Here is a 16,278-nt window from a genome sequence, read left to right as displayed (position 1 = left end):
CCCTGTCAAAGGTCAACTGTCCAGAGAAATTCATCAAAATCCGCCGATTCTTCCATGACAAGATGTCGGCAAGTCATTACCGCCGAAAATAAGACAGAAACCTTCGAGTTCAAGACTGGAGTCAAGCAGCACCCGCCCCCACCCTTTCCTGCATCCTTATCGCTACTATCCTTCACCTCGTCAAGAGAAAGCTTTCCAGAGGTGCAGACATTGTCCACAGAATGGACAGAAAACATTTCAACATCAATCGGTTGAAATCCAAGAAGAAAGCGACACGGACATTGTTGAGGGAACTTCAGTATGCAGCTGGCATTGCTATCTCCACTCTCTGGACAGAGAGATTCCGAGCCATGCTTGACAACTTCGCTGAAGCATACCAATGAAATCGGTCTCAGCCTCAACCTCAAGAAGACTCAAATGCTTTACCAATCCACCCCAGGGCAAGATCCAGTCTCTCCCTCCATCAAGACCAACAGAGAAACCCTACCAAACATGGCACATTTCCCATACCCGAGGACCACCTCTCCTCTCAAGACTAACATCGATGCAGGGATCCAACCCTTGACGAACTACATTCCACCATCAACAACCAAGGAACAAATCACCCCGAAGCCGTGACAATCGTGGCTGGAGACTTCAACCAGGCCAAGACAATCGTGGCTGGAGACTTCAACCAGGCCAACCTCAGGAAGGTTCTACCCAAACTCCATCAACATATGTCCTGCCCCACCAGAGGAGCAAACATGCTGGACTACTGCTGCACGAGCATCAAAGGTGCCTACCGCTCCATCCCCCGACCACACTTTGGCAAATCCAACCACAAGTTGGTCTTCCTACTTCCGGCTTACAAACAGCAACTCAAGCGTGCTGAGCCAGTCAAGTAAACCGTGCAGTGCTAGTCCGAGGCATTCAGGACATCCTCCGCAACTGCTTGGAATCTGTGGACTGGTCCATATTCAAGGCCGCGGCAGCTAACCTGGACAAGTACGCAACCACCGACACAGATTATCAGTAAGTGTGTCGACGATTGTGTACCAAAGAAGACAATAAGAGTGTTCCCCAATCGGAAACCCTGGCTCAACCAAAGGGTTCACTCCGTGTTGAAGTTCCGGACGGAGACGTTCATGTCTGACGACCCTGATCTATATAAGAAATCCATGGAAAGCCATCAGGGATGCAAAAAGACAATACCGAATCAAACTAGAGTCCCGGGCTAACGACACTAACCCACGACGACTATGGCAGGGCCTACATAAGATCACAGGCTACAAAGCAATTCCAGGCGGAATATCTGGGGCTGGAACATCCCTACCCGATGATCTGAACAAGTTCTATGCCCGCTTTGAGCAGTCAGCCAATGCATCAGTGCGAAACCCTCCCCCCCCCCCCTCCCAACAGCCCTGGACACACCCATACTCACTCCTACAGCCTCACAGGTCAGAGCTGTCTTCTTGAAAGTGAACCTGCGGAGTCCCTGGGCGAGCACTCAAGAGCCTGCGCAGGCCAGCTGGCGGGTGTATTCGCAGATATCTTCAACATCTCACTCCTCCACTCTGAGGTCCCCACCTCCTTCAAGAAGACCACCATAATACCAGCACCTAAAGAAGAACGAGGTCGCCTGCCTCAATGACTACCGACCAGTGGCCCTGACATCTGTTATCATGAAATGCTTTGAGCGGCTGTCATGAGACGGATCAACCCCAGCCTCCCAGACCATCTCGTTCCACTGCAGTTTGCCTATAACCGCAACCGGTCCACAGCAGATGCTATCTCCCTGGCTCTATAATCAACACTCGAACACCTCAACAACAAGGACACCTACGTAAGACTGCTGTTCATAGACTACAGCTCCGCCTTCAACACCACTATCCCGACAAGACTAATAACCAAACTCTGCAATCTTGGACTTGACCCCCCCCCCCTTATGCAGCTGGATCCTTGACTTCCTCACCAACATACCGTAATCTGTAAGGATAGGCAACAGCACCTCCTCCACAATAGTCAACACCGGGGCCCACTAGGATGTGTGCTCAGTCCTCTACTGTACTCCCTATACACACATGACTGTGTGGCAAGATTTAACTCCAACTCAACCTATAAGTTTGCGGATGATACGACTGTGGTGGGCCGTATCTCAAACAGCGACGAATCAGACTACAGAAGGGAGATAAATCACTTGGTTGCACGGTGGACCGAAAACAACCTCTCTCGAAATGTCGGAAAGACCAAGGAACTGGTCATTGACTTCAAGAAGCGTAGCACGACACACACTCCCATCTGCATCAATGGCTCCGAAGTGGAGATGGTCGATAGCTTTAAGTTCCTGGGGAGCACCATCACCAACAGTCCTGGTCCACTCACGTTATTGCAACAGTAAAGAAAGCCCAACAACATTTCTACTTCCTACGGAAGCTAAAGAAATTCGGCATGTCTGCATTGACTCTCACAAACTTCTACAGATGTGCAATAGAGAGCATCCTATCCGGCTGCATCACAGCTTGGTATTGCAACTGCTCGGTCCAAGATCGCAAGAAACTGCAAAGTGTGGTGAACTCAGCCCAACACATCACACAAGCTTGCCACCCTCACATTGATTCTGTATGCACCTACCGTTGCCTCAGGAAGGCAGACAGCATTATCAGAGACCCCTCCCACCCAGGCATTGCCTTCTTCCAGATCCTTCCATCAGGCAGCAGGTACAGAAGTCTGAAGACCCGCACATCCAGACATAGGAGCAGCTTCTTCCCCACAGCTGCAAGACTCAACTACTCCCCCTCGGACTGATTTTCTGCACCTGGAGAAGATAAAGTGTACTATGAGAGGGTTGGTAGATTGGTTTTACTTAAGATGGCAGCCGTTCATTGTCATCAGCTGTTGGTGGGGATGGGGGATAGTCAGTTCAGTAGAGCTGTCTTTAGGGGGGGGTTAGGAAAGGTGGTTAGGTTGGATGGGGTTGTGTTGGGGACATTTTGTTTTTATAATAATGAAACATTTGTTTGAATATTGTGTTCTAAATGAAAATGTTTGAATTGAATTTTTTTTATTGAATTTAGATTCATTTTTTCCAATTAAGGAGCAATTTAGCATGGCAAATCCACCTACCCTGCACACCTTTGGCTTGTGGGGGTGAAACCCTCGCAAACACGGGGAGAATGTGTAAACTCCACTCGGACAGTGACCCTGAGCCGGGATCAAACCTGCGAACTCGGCGCCATGCTAACCACCCCGCCGCCCTTGAATTAAAATATTTTTAAAAACTAAATGCAACACAAACACCAATGCCTGGGAGACCCTTGCTCAGAAGAGACTACTTGGAGGAACCTCCTGATTGAAGGGACACAATTCTTCGAGTAAACCCAACGGCAAGAGGCCTGGAAAAGGAGCTTGACAAAGGAATACCAGCAATCTAGAGACCAAGGATCGATCCCATCTCCCAGAAAGACCTGCCAAGTGTGCGGACGAAGATGCGGCTCTAGGATCATGCTCATCAGCCATGCAAGAATCCACAGAACCCATGACCAGTAATCTAAGAGTCTTTTGGATGGACAACCATACTTGTTAGTGAGTGATCGCCGCAGAAGAGGTAAAGAACTCACTGATGCAAAAAACAATCCTCATTCTGCTTACATTTTATCAGCAAGTGCACAGTGTAAACCCAGTATTAAAATCATATGCCCAACAACGTCTATTGCTCATTTTCTACTTACTAATCAAAATGGCCAATCATCACATCTGGATTCACAATTAGCCAGATGGCTAGTACATAACCACTTACAACATGATCCCTTTTTTAACCTCCCTCGAACCCGAGGACAGCAGAGAGGATATTTGGAAAGGCTACCCCGTTCAACTAGCTCACAAAAAACATTTTCACTCAAATGGAAAATTCTATTAGGAAGTTAATTTTCACTAATATTACTAAGGATGGAGGTGAGAATGTGATGGTGGTTTGGCAGTAAAATGGCAATACAGAACAATGGGCTTCCACTTCAAATTATGCAAAATATTCAGTGTAATTTCTTTTAAGTACACAGTTCTACTTAAACCTCATTCCCGATCCTAGATATTGAGCATGTTTGGTTTGCACAGATATTCAAAGTTCAATCAGCCGAAATCAATGATAAAAATATTTTAAATAATGCCATTTAGTAGTGGAAAAACAGTATTTTTCCTGGTTTTGATGCTCAGAATTTAATTAATGTACAATGTAATAGCAGGCGAACGACTACGTCATTAAGTGTGTGAGCGAGAGAGCCCGAGTGTGAGCACGAGAGAAAGGTCCTGATTGCTATCCAGTGAAGTCTGAAATGCTCAAATGTTGTCAAACAAGGTCTTGATCCGGAGCTCAGCTGTGACACACCAAGTGGAATAGCCTTACAACTGTTGGCATCAACATTCACATCTGACCATAACACCCTAGCACTATCAAGTGACTTGAAACTGTACCTCAGCATCAACTTCTGACAAGGGAAAAGGAAACAGAACTTTGTTGTTCTTTCAACAATGCACTCCATATTGATGAAATATGAAATAGAACCCATGTTGTGACAGCCACAGTTTCTAAATCACTTCGATTCATCCTATCTCGATGTTATAATAATTCAGTTGAAAGTTTTAAGTCAGGTCATAAACAAGGTGACACATTCATAATCAGTGCTACAGTTGGACAACAGAAGCTAAAATTCTATTTCATTAAATATTAAACAAGTGAATTACATTTTTTGGAAATCCAAACAACTGAATTTAAAGTGCTTTGTACATTAAGTTTTAAAACAATCCTATGGTGTTCAGAATACGCACATGCAGTAAGTAGCAAGACATCAGAAATTAAACATTACAATGTTATCAAACTCCAACTAAGCAAAAAAATTAAGCATATTTCCTTTAAAAAAATTAAACAAATATAGAAATAAAGCAAGACAGTTTTGAAAAATCTATTATTTTAGACGCACAAAAGCTCTTTCTGAACCAAGATAGGGCACAGTGATTTCCAACAATAAGCCAGCAAGTTCAAAGGTCAGTGAGCCAATAGATTAATTTGATGCAACCAATCCACAGTTTAGAGTTGGAATCTCCGTGAAATATAAAGCATGGTGAAACGATGGAACAGAAGAATCAGAATATCATACCAGACAGAAGGGAACATCCCACACAAAGACTTGCAGGCAAACTGAAAATTGTTCCAGATCAACATTTAAAACACATAAATTCACAGACAGGTAACATCTTCTTGTATATATTGTAGAGTAATATAAGCAGGTACAGAAAACAAAATTCAGTCAAGTCAGCTTCAGGAAAAAAACAGAAGGATGGGCAACTGGACTCTGAAGAAATTAAATAAGCTCACATATTCTTTTTTCCCACTAGATTTTTTTGTGAAAATATGCACTTCCAAACATTAAGGCCAGAGGATGCAAGTGATATCAAGTTTAATTATGATGTGATACTGATACTCCACTTTCATAGTTGACTATAGCAGTAGTGTAAAACAAATTCACTCAAGTGTGATCCACTTTCAATACCTCTCCCACTAGTATTAATAAAGAGTATTAATAGGGCAGCACAGTGCGTTAGCCCTGCTGCCTCACGGCGCCGAGGTCTCAGTTTCGATCCCGGCTCTGGGTCACTGTCCGTGTGGAGTTTGCACATTCTCCCCATGTCTGCGTGGGTTTCGCCCCCACAATGCAAAGATGTGCAGGGTAGGTAGATTGGCCACGCTAAATTGTCCCTTAGTTGGAAAAAATGAATTGGGTACTCTAAATTAATTTTTTTTAATTAAAAAATAAAGAGCATTAATTATAATTATATCATTCAGGTTATAGTGACTGCTCAGGTTGCAATGTACACATCAAATAATTCCGACATTCTGATCACAATTTAAACGGTGGTCATAGCAGATGAATTAGTTTGTGTCTGCACCAGCCTTTGGAAAGAGCACCCTACTTAAGCCCACACCTCACCCCTCTCCCCATAACCCAGTAACCCCACTTGGATACCAAGGGCAATTTAGCATGGCCAATCCACCTAACCTGCACATCTTTGGACTATGGGATGAAACCAAAGCACCCGGAAGAAACCCACGCAGACATAGGGCGAAAGTGCAGACTTCACACAGTAACCTGAGGCTGGAATTGAACTCGGGTCCATGGAGCTGTGAGGCAGTAGTGCTAACCCACTGTGCCACCTACATCCTAGGAAGAAAACCTGTCAGATTATGTATTACTTGTGGAGTGAGGAATGAGGGGGGGGGGGGGGGGGGGGGGAAGAGTTGGAAAGTCAAACTCCAGTAAACTAATGGAAACATAGCCCAACACACATGCTTTTAAACCAGGTCCACCTTCAGGAAACCCTTTTTTTAAAAGACACACACACAGCAAGTGGATACGATCTGGAACATACAGCTGAGAGGGTGGTGGAGACGGATTAAATCATGATTTTCAAAAGGGAATTGGATAAACATTTTCTCAAAAGGTCATCATTCCGTTCAAAATTCTGAACTGTAAAATATCAGCATGACACAGCAAATCTAGATCAACCCATAATGTAATTTCCTATGACGTGCAATGCACACCAGCGCACACTTAAAGTTGGTGAGAAAATGACAATTCCCTAAAGTGCAAAACTAGTCATTCCAGGAAAGCAAAAGAGATTCAAACCATGCCGACCGGCTGCAACTTACAACAAAGTGAAACAAAAGAAAAACGCGGCTGCACAATTATAAAGGTATTTATTCAAATAAAAGTAGCTGTTCGGATGTAAAATTTCGTATGGTGCGAAACCTTACATACTGTTGCCACAAGAACAGACTGTGTTTTGACAACCTGAACCTTCCCTCTGAAAACAACTTAGAAATGAATCAATCTCGTCACTCCCCGACTTGTGAATCAAAAGCTCATCAAAGATGCTTTCCACACACACAGACAAATGTTCAGTTTCTAAGGGAGCTCCTGCTTACTGGGTTCCCCCAATAGAAAAGGTGGGGGGGGGGGGGGGGGGGACATATTAGTGGGACAGCAGCAACCTCAGCTGCCAGTTACCAGGGGCTAAAACACACAGGAACAGGGCCCGGCCCGCAGGACACAAACTCCCTCCTTCGTTATCTGTGAAATAAAATACAGTCAGAGTGAGGAAAAAAGATATGTTGATACGTACCCAGCGGTTTCATAAAATCTATTGTGCGCAGTTATCAAAGTGGGAGGGGGTAGTTGTTGCGAATAACGCAAAGGGGAGGCGGCGATTTAAAGCATTTACTTTTGGTTTTGAAAATATGGATGTGTGTACGGCCGAAAGCTCGGCGGGAAGGAACAGCAACAAGCCCGACTTTCCAAGATGGCGTCTCCGCCTGTGCGGGCTCCAGCCTTCGAACCGACAGATGCGGCTTGTTTTGACAATCCCGACAACCTCTGCGCCGAGCCCGTCAATCATCCCGCGGACTCGCCCTCCCGGTCGCAACCAGACAGTACGTCACACCCCCGGCCCCTCCCCCGACGCCCGTCAATCGCCGCGGCCCCGCCCTCCCGTTCGGGAACCAGATTACACGTCACCACCCCTCCCCCCCTCCCCCCGATGGAGAGACCAATGAACGGGGGAGGATCGGCCCACTGGCGTTCACCGGCCTCTGGAAGGAAATGAGGCGGAACTATCCAATCGGAGCGTGCGCTGAGCCGCCGCACGCTTCCCGCCCCTCCTCCCCGCGAATCCGCCACCCCCCCCCTCACCCGCGGCGTCTCCCCCTCCCCCGCGGCCCCGCCCCCACTCCCCTCCCATCGCGGTCCCGCCACCCACCGCGACCCCGCCCCGCCCCGCCCCTCCGCCTTCCACTCCCCCCCCCGCGTTCCCGCCACCTCCCTTGGCCCCACCCCCTCCCACCGCGAACACTCCCCGCGACCAGCCCACGGCCCCGCCCCTCCCCCACGGCCCCGCCCCCCCCTCCCCAGCTAGCACGACCCCCGTCCTGATCAAAATGGCGCTGGTTGTCCGCCGGTGGGTGGAGTGGGCGTCAGTTAGGGAACTGGCTGCTCCGAGTTGAATTCCGGCGATGACAGTGTTATGGGAAGGGATGTGATGTTTCAGGTAGAGAAAAATGGGAAGTCTCTGAATAGCGAATTGGTCACATAGAGTCATAGATGTTTACAGCATGGAAACAGGCCCTTCGGCCCAACTTGTCCAGTTCAATCACTAAGCTAGTGCAGCTTGGAAAATGAAAACACTGGAAGGCTATGGATGGCTGATTTTCAGTCCCGTTTAAAGATATGGGGGTGTGAAATTCGTTCTGAGTGCGGTAGCAAACGGGAAATGCCGAGAGCTTCCCGACACCCAATGAGGCCTTCATTGGTATCGAAGGTTAATTTGGCCACTTAACAGAGCCCGACGGACTTCACGCCGTAAATTACTGTCCTGCCGACTGATTCGCAGGGAATGCGCTCGGCAACTCTCCACTAACAAGGGGGGGCCAGCACTGTTACCAATCCCGCAGAGCACACAGCCATGCCACCGCGCAGCTCCACGATTCGGAGATGCGAACCTGGCCAGACTAATGAACGTTGCAGAGTCAAGACCAGACACCGGACGGTCAGCCACAGGGCAGCTAATGCTGCTTGGGAGGCAGGGGTCACCAACTTGGGGAGCGTGATGAGGACTGCCACGCTGTGCTGCAAGAAGCTCAATTACCTCCAGGCCGCACGGTGAGTTGACACTGGTCATGCCTGCTACCCCCCCCCCCAGCACAAAGCTTCCATGTGCCCCAGCACACCCTGCCATCCACCAGCACACCCCACCAATGACCAGGTGGGGGTGGCTGAGGACAGATCACCCACTGACATCGAGCTTGGACTGCGCTGCAGAGGCGAGTATCCCCCCCCCCCCCCCAATCAATAACTTTCAGACGTGAGTGATGATCCTTCCCTCTCAATGACCATACATCCATTTTCCTGTAGGATTGGAACCCGGCGGTGCCAGGAAGCAGGAGCACCCCCCTGCTTCCCAAGAGAACACCTCAGAGGAGAGAACACCTCGGAGGAGAGCTCCGAAGATGCCACCGTCATCGCGTCACGGCTGTTATCCCCGCACAGTGACACACAAACCTCGGTAATGTTAGTGGACAGGCTTCTGGGGCACAATCTGGTGAGCACCGCACAGTTGCAGATGCACATCAGGTGGAGGCAGGAACTTGCAGGGGAGACAGCAGTCAGAGGTCTGCTGGATCCCAGGACTCAGCTGGGTCCTAGTCAGATGTTGGGCCTCTGGACCAGGCTATCCCTGAGCTGATGCAGTGGATGGGGGCGGCCGTGAGACTCAGAGGGAGATGTCAGCGACACTCCAGTGGGTCCTTAGTCAATTGGAGGAGTCCCAAAGGCTAGAGCCACAGGAGATAGCACTGGCAATGCGTGGCACTGAAGCCAACACTGTCAGGTGGTAAGCGCATTGGAGAAACTGTACAATGTAAAGTACAATGTCAGCATCAGGAGTGGTGGTGCCCAAGGCATGGCTCAGTCAGTGATAGCCATGGCCGAGCTCCTCGACAGCATGGCCGAGTCATTGGGGGACATGTCTCAGATGCAGGTGGACCTTTCCGAGGTGCTATGGAGCATGTCCAGTCTCAGGTGGGCATTGCCAAGGCACTGTAGGGCATGTCCCAGTCTCAGGTGGGCATTGCTGAGGCGCTCCTGAGCATGTCCCAGTCACCAAGGACCATGACACAGATGCAGATGGACATTGTCAAAATCTGCAGAGCATAGGTCGCTCACAGAGGAGCATCATTGAGGGCGTTGACACCATGATGCAGACATTGGGGTGTCACCAGGGTTGGCAACGGCTGTTGACGCAGGCGCAGCTGGAGCTCAATCCTTCATCCTGTGGTGACCCGCAGCGCCCTATGGGAGCAGGGAACGCTGGGGGCCAACCCAGAACCCTTATAGTGAGACAACAGCGGTCACCAGCCTTCCCTAGTCCAACTCCCCTGACAACGGCACGTCTCTGGGTCAGTATGCGTAACTGAGTGGTATGGCAAGGTATGTGCCCGCAGCAAGTCAGCAAAGGATGTCCACCAAGGACATCAAAGCTACAGGACTCGATTGGTAGCAGGCTGGCACCACCTCTGATGTGCATCCTGGGGAAACACCTGGCGGTAGAGCTTGGAGGGCTCCGAGGATTCAGGATCACTGAGTGGCCATTTGGGGAGGGGGGAGGCACCATGGGGAGCTAAGGACAGTTAGGGTCACGATTGTACACCATTAAACATACATCACAGCCGAGACATGTGGGGCCTCTGTCAAGTTACCGCCAATGCGGGCCGGTCTGTCCCTCCTCCCCCATTTGCCCTCTGCCCGGACTCAACCCCCCCACCCCCCCCTCAAAGCATACCACGTGCAGGTGATAGGCATGAGCGCTCACTCAGCAGACAGCCAGGAGTCTGACTATGGCATAGATTGAGGAGCACCAGAGCTCAGACCACAGCGCGTTTTCATCACCCTCCCGCCTTGTATATTGACTGGTTGACAGTGCCGACACAGGCCCACCACCCTGGAGTGATGTTACACAGACCATGGGAGGGTGGAACACAGGGTGATTGGGGGAAGGTGGGTAATGGGTGGGGGGACTGACAGGGTGAGGTGGACTGGTTTTGGGGTTGGGGGGGGGCAGGCAAGAAGGTAGTGGAAAGGGGAGGGGAAAGAGTTGACATCAGACAAAATCACATCCTATGTGAAGTGGACGAGGATGAGGGCCTCCCTGGTCCTCTGGGCATGCCGACATTCGCCAACTGTCTTCTACCCTCTGGCTAGTACCGAGGGTCCTCTCCAGGTTCATCCTCTAGCCCTTCCTGGTCCGGCTCGTCCTCGGAGGTGGCCGCTTGTTCCTCCACCTGCAGCACGTTGCCCCACTGCTATGCCAGGTTGTGCAGACAAAGCGGATGACCCTCTGGGGGGTGTACTGCAGTGCACCACTAGAGTGGTCGAGGCATCGGAACCACAATTTCAGTGGTCTGATGCACCACTCAATGATAGCCCGTGTGGCCATGTGGGTCTAGTTATATTGGGTCTCCCCATCGGTCACCATCCTCCGTTCTGACATCATCTGCCAGGTCCTAAGCGGGTACCCCTTATCCCCCAAGAGCCAACCGGTCATCCTGGTGAGTACCTCGAAGACACCGGGGATCTCTGACTGACCCAGGATGTAGCTGTCGTGCACACTCCCTGGGAAGTGTGCACACATGTGCATGATCTTCATGTAGTGGTGGCACACAAGTTGGACATTCAGGGAGTGAAACCCCTTCCTGTTAATGAAAGGTGCTTCTGAACCACCCGGTGCATGCAAGGCGACATGCATGCCATCTGGGGCGTCCTGGTGATGGTGGAAAAACCTGCTGCCCGGACACCTTGTTGGGTTTGGTCCAGGTCAAAGTTTCTGAAGCCATCTGCCCAGGCAAACAGGGCATCCGCGCATTCACAGATGCACTTGTGGGCTGTAAGTTGGGATATGCCACACAAATCCCTGCTTGAGCCCTGGAATTATCCTAAAGCGTAGAAGTTCAGGGCGGCGAAGATCTCGATGGCCACTGGGAGCAGGCATCCTCTTCCTCCACGTGGTGCCGCAAGGACATGGCACAAGTGCTGCACTGTCTCCTTGTTGAGGCAGAGCCTCCTGTGGCACAGGCTGTCTGTCATCTGTTTGAAAGACCAGGGATGCCTGTACACCTTGGGACGTTGCCGGCCTCCCTCTCTGGGTCCCTTCCCAGCCTGATGGGTGGCTGGATCCTCAGGGTGTAGGCGGGCCCCTGCACATGGGTGGCCCCCTCTGTCGACGCTGCTGCAGCTGCCTTCTCCGGCATCTGGCCGCATGGCCTGCCAATGCTATCGTGAGGGCAGCTTCCACGGGGCCCACAATATCTATAATGTAATATGTGTAAGGAGAGGGTGTGAGCCCGACAAACAGCTATGGCTTCCATCCCAGGACCCTCTGATCCCCCAGGCATTCCTCCACCCTCTCATCCCCTGCCAACCCTCAGGGTGCCATCCAACCCGCCCTGCATGTGCACCCCCGACAGGGATGCTAGGCAGTAATACCTGCCGGCGACATGGCATGTGTACCCACGGGGAACCACTTGGGAGCTGTGAGGTGAACACATTACTAGAATTGCTAGTGGACAAGGATGAGGGTCTCCCTGGTCCTCTGGGCATGCCGGCACACGCCAACTGTCTTCTACCCTCCCGAAGGTCCTACCCAGGCTCATCCTCCAGCCCTGCGATGTCTGTGTGGGTAGTTTAGTAAACTACCTATAGTAAACTAACGGGTAGCACAGTGGTTAGCACTGTGGTTTCACATTGGTAGGGTCCCAGGTTCAATTCCCGGCTGAGTCACTGTATGTGAGGAGTCTGCACGTTCTCCCCGTGTCTCCGTGGGTTTCCTCCAGGTGTTCCGGTTTCCTCCCGCTAGTCCTGAAAGACGTTCTGATAGGTAATTTGGACATTCTGAATTCTCCCTCCGTGTACCTGAACAGGTGTCTGAATCTGGCGACTAGGGGCTTTTCACAGTAACTTAATTTCAATGTAAGCCGACTTGAGACAATAAAGATTATTATTATTATAAATTTGGGTCTTGTAACAGGTTGCATTTGTAAATCTTTTGCATCTTGAGAATCATATCTGTCATAATAGTTTTCGAATCCGACGTAATTGTTTTTATAAAAGTGCCGAATCAGGAGACCAAATGGTAAAGTTATCCAATTAGTCCCATTCCCCATTCTTCCACTGAGATAGATCCTATTGATTTAAGATAAGTGACAAGAGCAGATCAAAAAGTTCTAAATTAAAGAAAGCTGCGAGGAGCAGACTTGAAGTGAAGCGGGATTGAGAAAACCCTGAAGGCCCAAGCAGATAGCCGAAGGATGGTGACTCCTTACTGCAGGCCTTTTGGTGCACTGATGCTTGACATGATCGAGGATCGGAAATTGTGCTTGGGAGGTAAAGTGTACTCTGAGATCCAAGGGAAAGGAATCTCGGAAGATGAGATTGAAAAATCTGGAGATGGATCCTTTTTGAAGCTTTCAAGCGTTTGGAGAGAATTCCAGGGTGTGCTCTTCAATGGTGGAGATGGAAATGTCTGCGAGGTATACAGAGTTTCAGTCAGACCAGTTGGCCCATGGTGGGACAAGCGTCTGGGTGGATCGTTGAGAAATCCATAGAATCTGCTTTGGTCGCATCTGTCATTTACTTTGGAGTGTGATGTTCCCCACAGTTTGCCAGTTGGTTCAACTGTACCGCAAATGCTAGAGTATAAGATAGATTTGGTAAATTGTTTTATGTTTCCTAATTTGTACATGTCTAAACAAGTAGCTGGGGTGATGGAATAGTGAATATTTGCATCACATAGTGTTTGTATTGCGATCTTTCCAACCCTTTGGTCTGGTGTAATATTGTTCATTTTTCTTGTTTAATAAATGTTTTAGTCTTTGTGTTAAAAGTTCATCAGCAGACCCTTGTGAATTTGTTCAGTAAGTTTCCTCCACAGTTTCAAGAAAAATGTTAGGCTCTATCAACCCAGGTTTCCCACTGGAATCTGACTTATCCAGCAGTAACATTAGCTGGGATTGTAACACCAAGTTGACAGGAATTTTCCTCTGTCCCTGGCCTAACACCACCATCATGATTCCCACGCTGTCAGGAATCTCACCTCTGTCCCGAAAGATCTAGACCTGTCTCCCTTCACTTGGTGTATGCAACACCTTTATATATCTGATCAGACATGTCACCCCACCTTGGCCCATGTTGTTGGAAATGGCTAATTGCTCAATAACATTGTACTGGTTAATTGCAGCAGGTCTGGCCATTGGGCACATTGCTTTAAACTTCAGGCTGCTTCAGGATATATTCTTTATCTTAATGCCTTCACAAGCATCCCATTCATCAGACTAAGACTGAGCCAGTCAAGGCCAGTGTGTTCTTGATAAGCCAATACTGGATAGTGTAAATTTCTTACAGCTTCTGTTACAGCACTTCTAAATTTCAAAATGAAACCCTAACATAGGAATATTTTAGAAAATACACAAATAACATAATCCATCTCTTATCTATTTGATTAATTGCTAATCCTTCAATTGCAAATAAATTGAGGTAGTTCCTTCTAATATTTTAAAAATAAATTTAGAGTACCCAATTCATTTTTTCCAATTAAGGGGCAATTTAGCATGGCCAATCCACCTACTCTCCACATCTTTGGGTAGTGGGGACGAAGCCCACACAAACATGGGGAGAATGTACAAATTCCACACGGACCGTGACCCAGAGCCGGGATCGAACCTGGGAACTTGGTGCTGGGAGGCAGCAGTGCTATCCACTGCCCACTTCCTTCTAATATAATCATCTGTTGCCAGTCGATGGCTATTTCACAGTGCAAAATTAGGTTAGCTTGTGGTAAAAGCTTAGCAACATCAATATGGCTGCAATTGTTCCTCAGGGTAGTGACCTGGGCCCAGCCATCTTCAGCTGCTTCATCAGTGGCCTGCCTTCCATCATAAATTCAGAGATATGAATGTTCATTGATGATTGCAGAGGGGTCAGTGAAATTTACAACTCCTCAGACACTGAAGCAATTGATGCTCAAATGCAGCAAGACTTGGACAACATTTAGGCTTGGACTGATAATGGCAATAACATTCAATCTACACAAGGGCCAGGCAATTACCATCTCCAACAAGAGACAATCTAACCATTCAATTGCATTAGCAGCTCTGAGTACTATTCTGCGGCTTACCATTGACCAGAAATGTAACTGGATTTTCCATTTAAATACTGTGGCTACAAGAGCATATCAGAGGCTGAAAATTCTGGAATGAATAATTCACCTCCTCACTCCCCAAAACCTGTTCACTATCGACAAGGAAAGGTCAGGAGTGCGATGAAATATTCTCCACTTGCCTGGATAAATACAGCTCCAAAAGCTCAAGAAGTTCAACTCCATTCAGAACAAAGCAGACCACTTGATCAGCACCCTAGCCTACACCATAAAAAATTACTCTCAACTACCAGCGCACTGCAATAACAGTATGTACCAAATACAAGGTGCACTGCAGCAACTCAACAATGTTGGTTCGACAGCACCTTCTAAAACCACCATTTCTACCACCTGGAAGAACAATGGCAACAGACAAATGAGAACCTCACCACCTGAAAGTTCCCCACCAAGTTACACACCATCTTGATTTGGAACTATATCACTGCTCCTTCATTGGCAAACCGGGACAAACCTGTTCCTAAGCACTGTGTATCTACACCAAATGAGCTGCAGCGGTTCAAGAAGGTGACTCATTACCACCTTCTCAAGGGGAAATAGGGATGGGCAATAAATGCTGAATTTGTTACCTGTGTTTCCATTGCATTAGTAATTTTTTTTTAAACCTTCAAAGCTTGACATCGTTCCTAAAGTGTGTTGCTGAAAACAACTCCAGCTGAGTTTAGAAAGGATTAGCATAACTTGTTTGCTTTTGTACACTATTCCTCTGTAATAAAACCAAGAATCCCATTAGCTTTTTTCAAATATAAAAGTAAATTACTGCAGATGCTGGAATCTGAAACAAAAACAGAAAATACTGGATGATCTCAGCAGGTCAGACAGCATCGGTGGAGAGAAAAGGAAGCTAACGATTCTAGTCTGGACAACTCTTTGACAAACCTAGAGAGAACTGGAAATGGTGTCAGATTTATATTGTAGTGGAATGGCATGGAGCGGTAGGTGGAGATTGACAAAGATGTTGAGGACAGAAGACCAAAAGGAATGTAAATGGGGGTCATTAAGTCTAAGAAGGGATAGTGGCACATAAAGAGATTAGAATGTGTGAATGGCAAAACAAAGGTGTTAAAAGCGGAATCTTTGTCTAATAATAATCTTTATTAGTGTCACAAGTAGGCTTACATTAACACTGCAATGAAGTTACTGTGAAAAGCCCCTAGTCGCCACATTCCGGTGCATGTTTGGGTACACAGAGGGAAAAGTCAGAATGCATAATCAAAGAAAAACAAAGGTATAATTTCGAGCAACCAAACCTGAAGACCATGTTTACAGCAAAAAAACTTCTATGTCTTAGAGCCAAGGCAGTTCAGACTTGGGACTTGTGGGAGGAATCTACACTAGCCCATCTACACTATTCCCTTATCGTCCATATGTCTATCCAATGACCATTTGAATGCCCTTAATGTTGGCGAGTACACTACTGTTGCAGGCAGGGCATTCCACGCCCTTACTACTCTCTGAGTAAAGAACCTACCTCTGACATCTGTCCTATAT

The 16,278-nt window shown here is 48.2% G+C and overlaps 1 protein-coding gene across 9 annotated transcripts in view; it reads right to left on the bottom strand.

Moving 5' to 3' along the window:
• ppp6r3 (protein phosphatase 6, regulatory subunit 3) overlaps positions 1–7,394 on the bottom strand; it is a 169,948-nt gene extending 162,554 nt beyond the window's left edge. For 5 of the 9 annotated variants that reach the window (XM_072466547.1, XM_072466555.1, XM_072466553.1 and 2 more), the window contains exon 1: positions 7,153–7,393. The gene's annotated coding sequence lies outside the window, so the exon portion shown is untranslated. Of the gene's footprint in view, positions 1–7,152 lie in introns of all 9 variants that reach the window. The other 4 variants (XM_072466552.1, XM_072466549.1, XM_072466550.1 and 1 more) reach the window with 2 other exon arrangements.
• Positions 7,395–16,278: the final 8,884 nt, after the last annotated feature.

The sequence above is a fragment of the Scyliorhinus torazame genome, chromosome 10 (genome assembly GCF_047496885.1).
Source record: "Scyliorhinus torazame isolate Kashiwa2021f chromosome 10, sScyTor2.1, whole genome shotgun sequence".
Lineage (NCBI taxonomy): Eukaryota > Metazoa > Chordata > Chondrichthyes > Carcharhiniformes > Scyliorhinidae > Scyliorhinus > Scyliorhinus torazame.
Note: the sequence above shows the minus strand (reverse complement) of the source record. Positions and strands in the feature narration are given on the sequence as shown.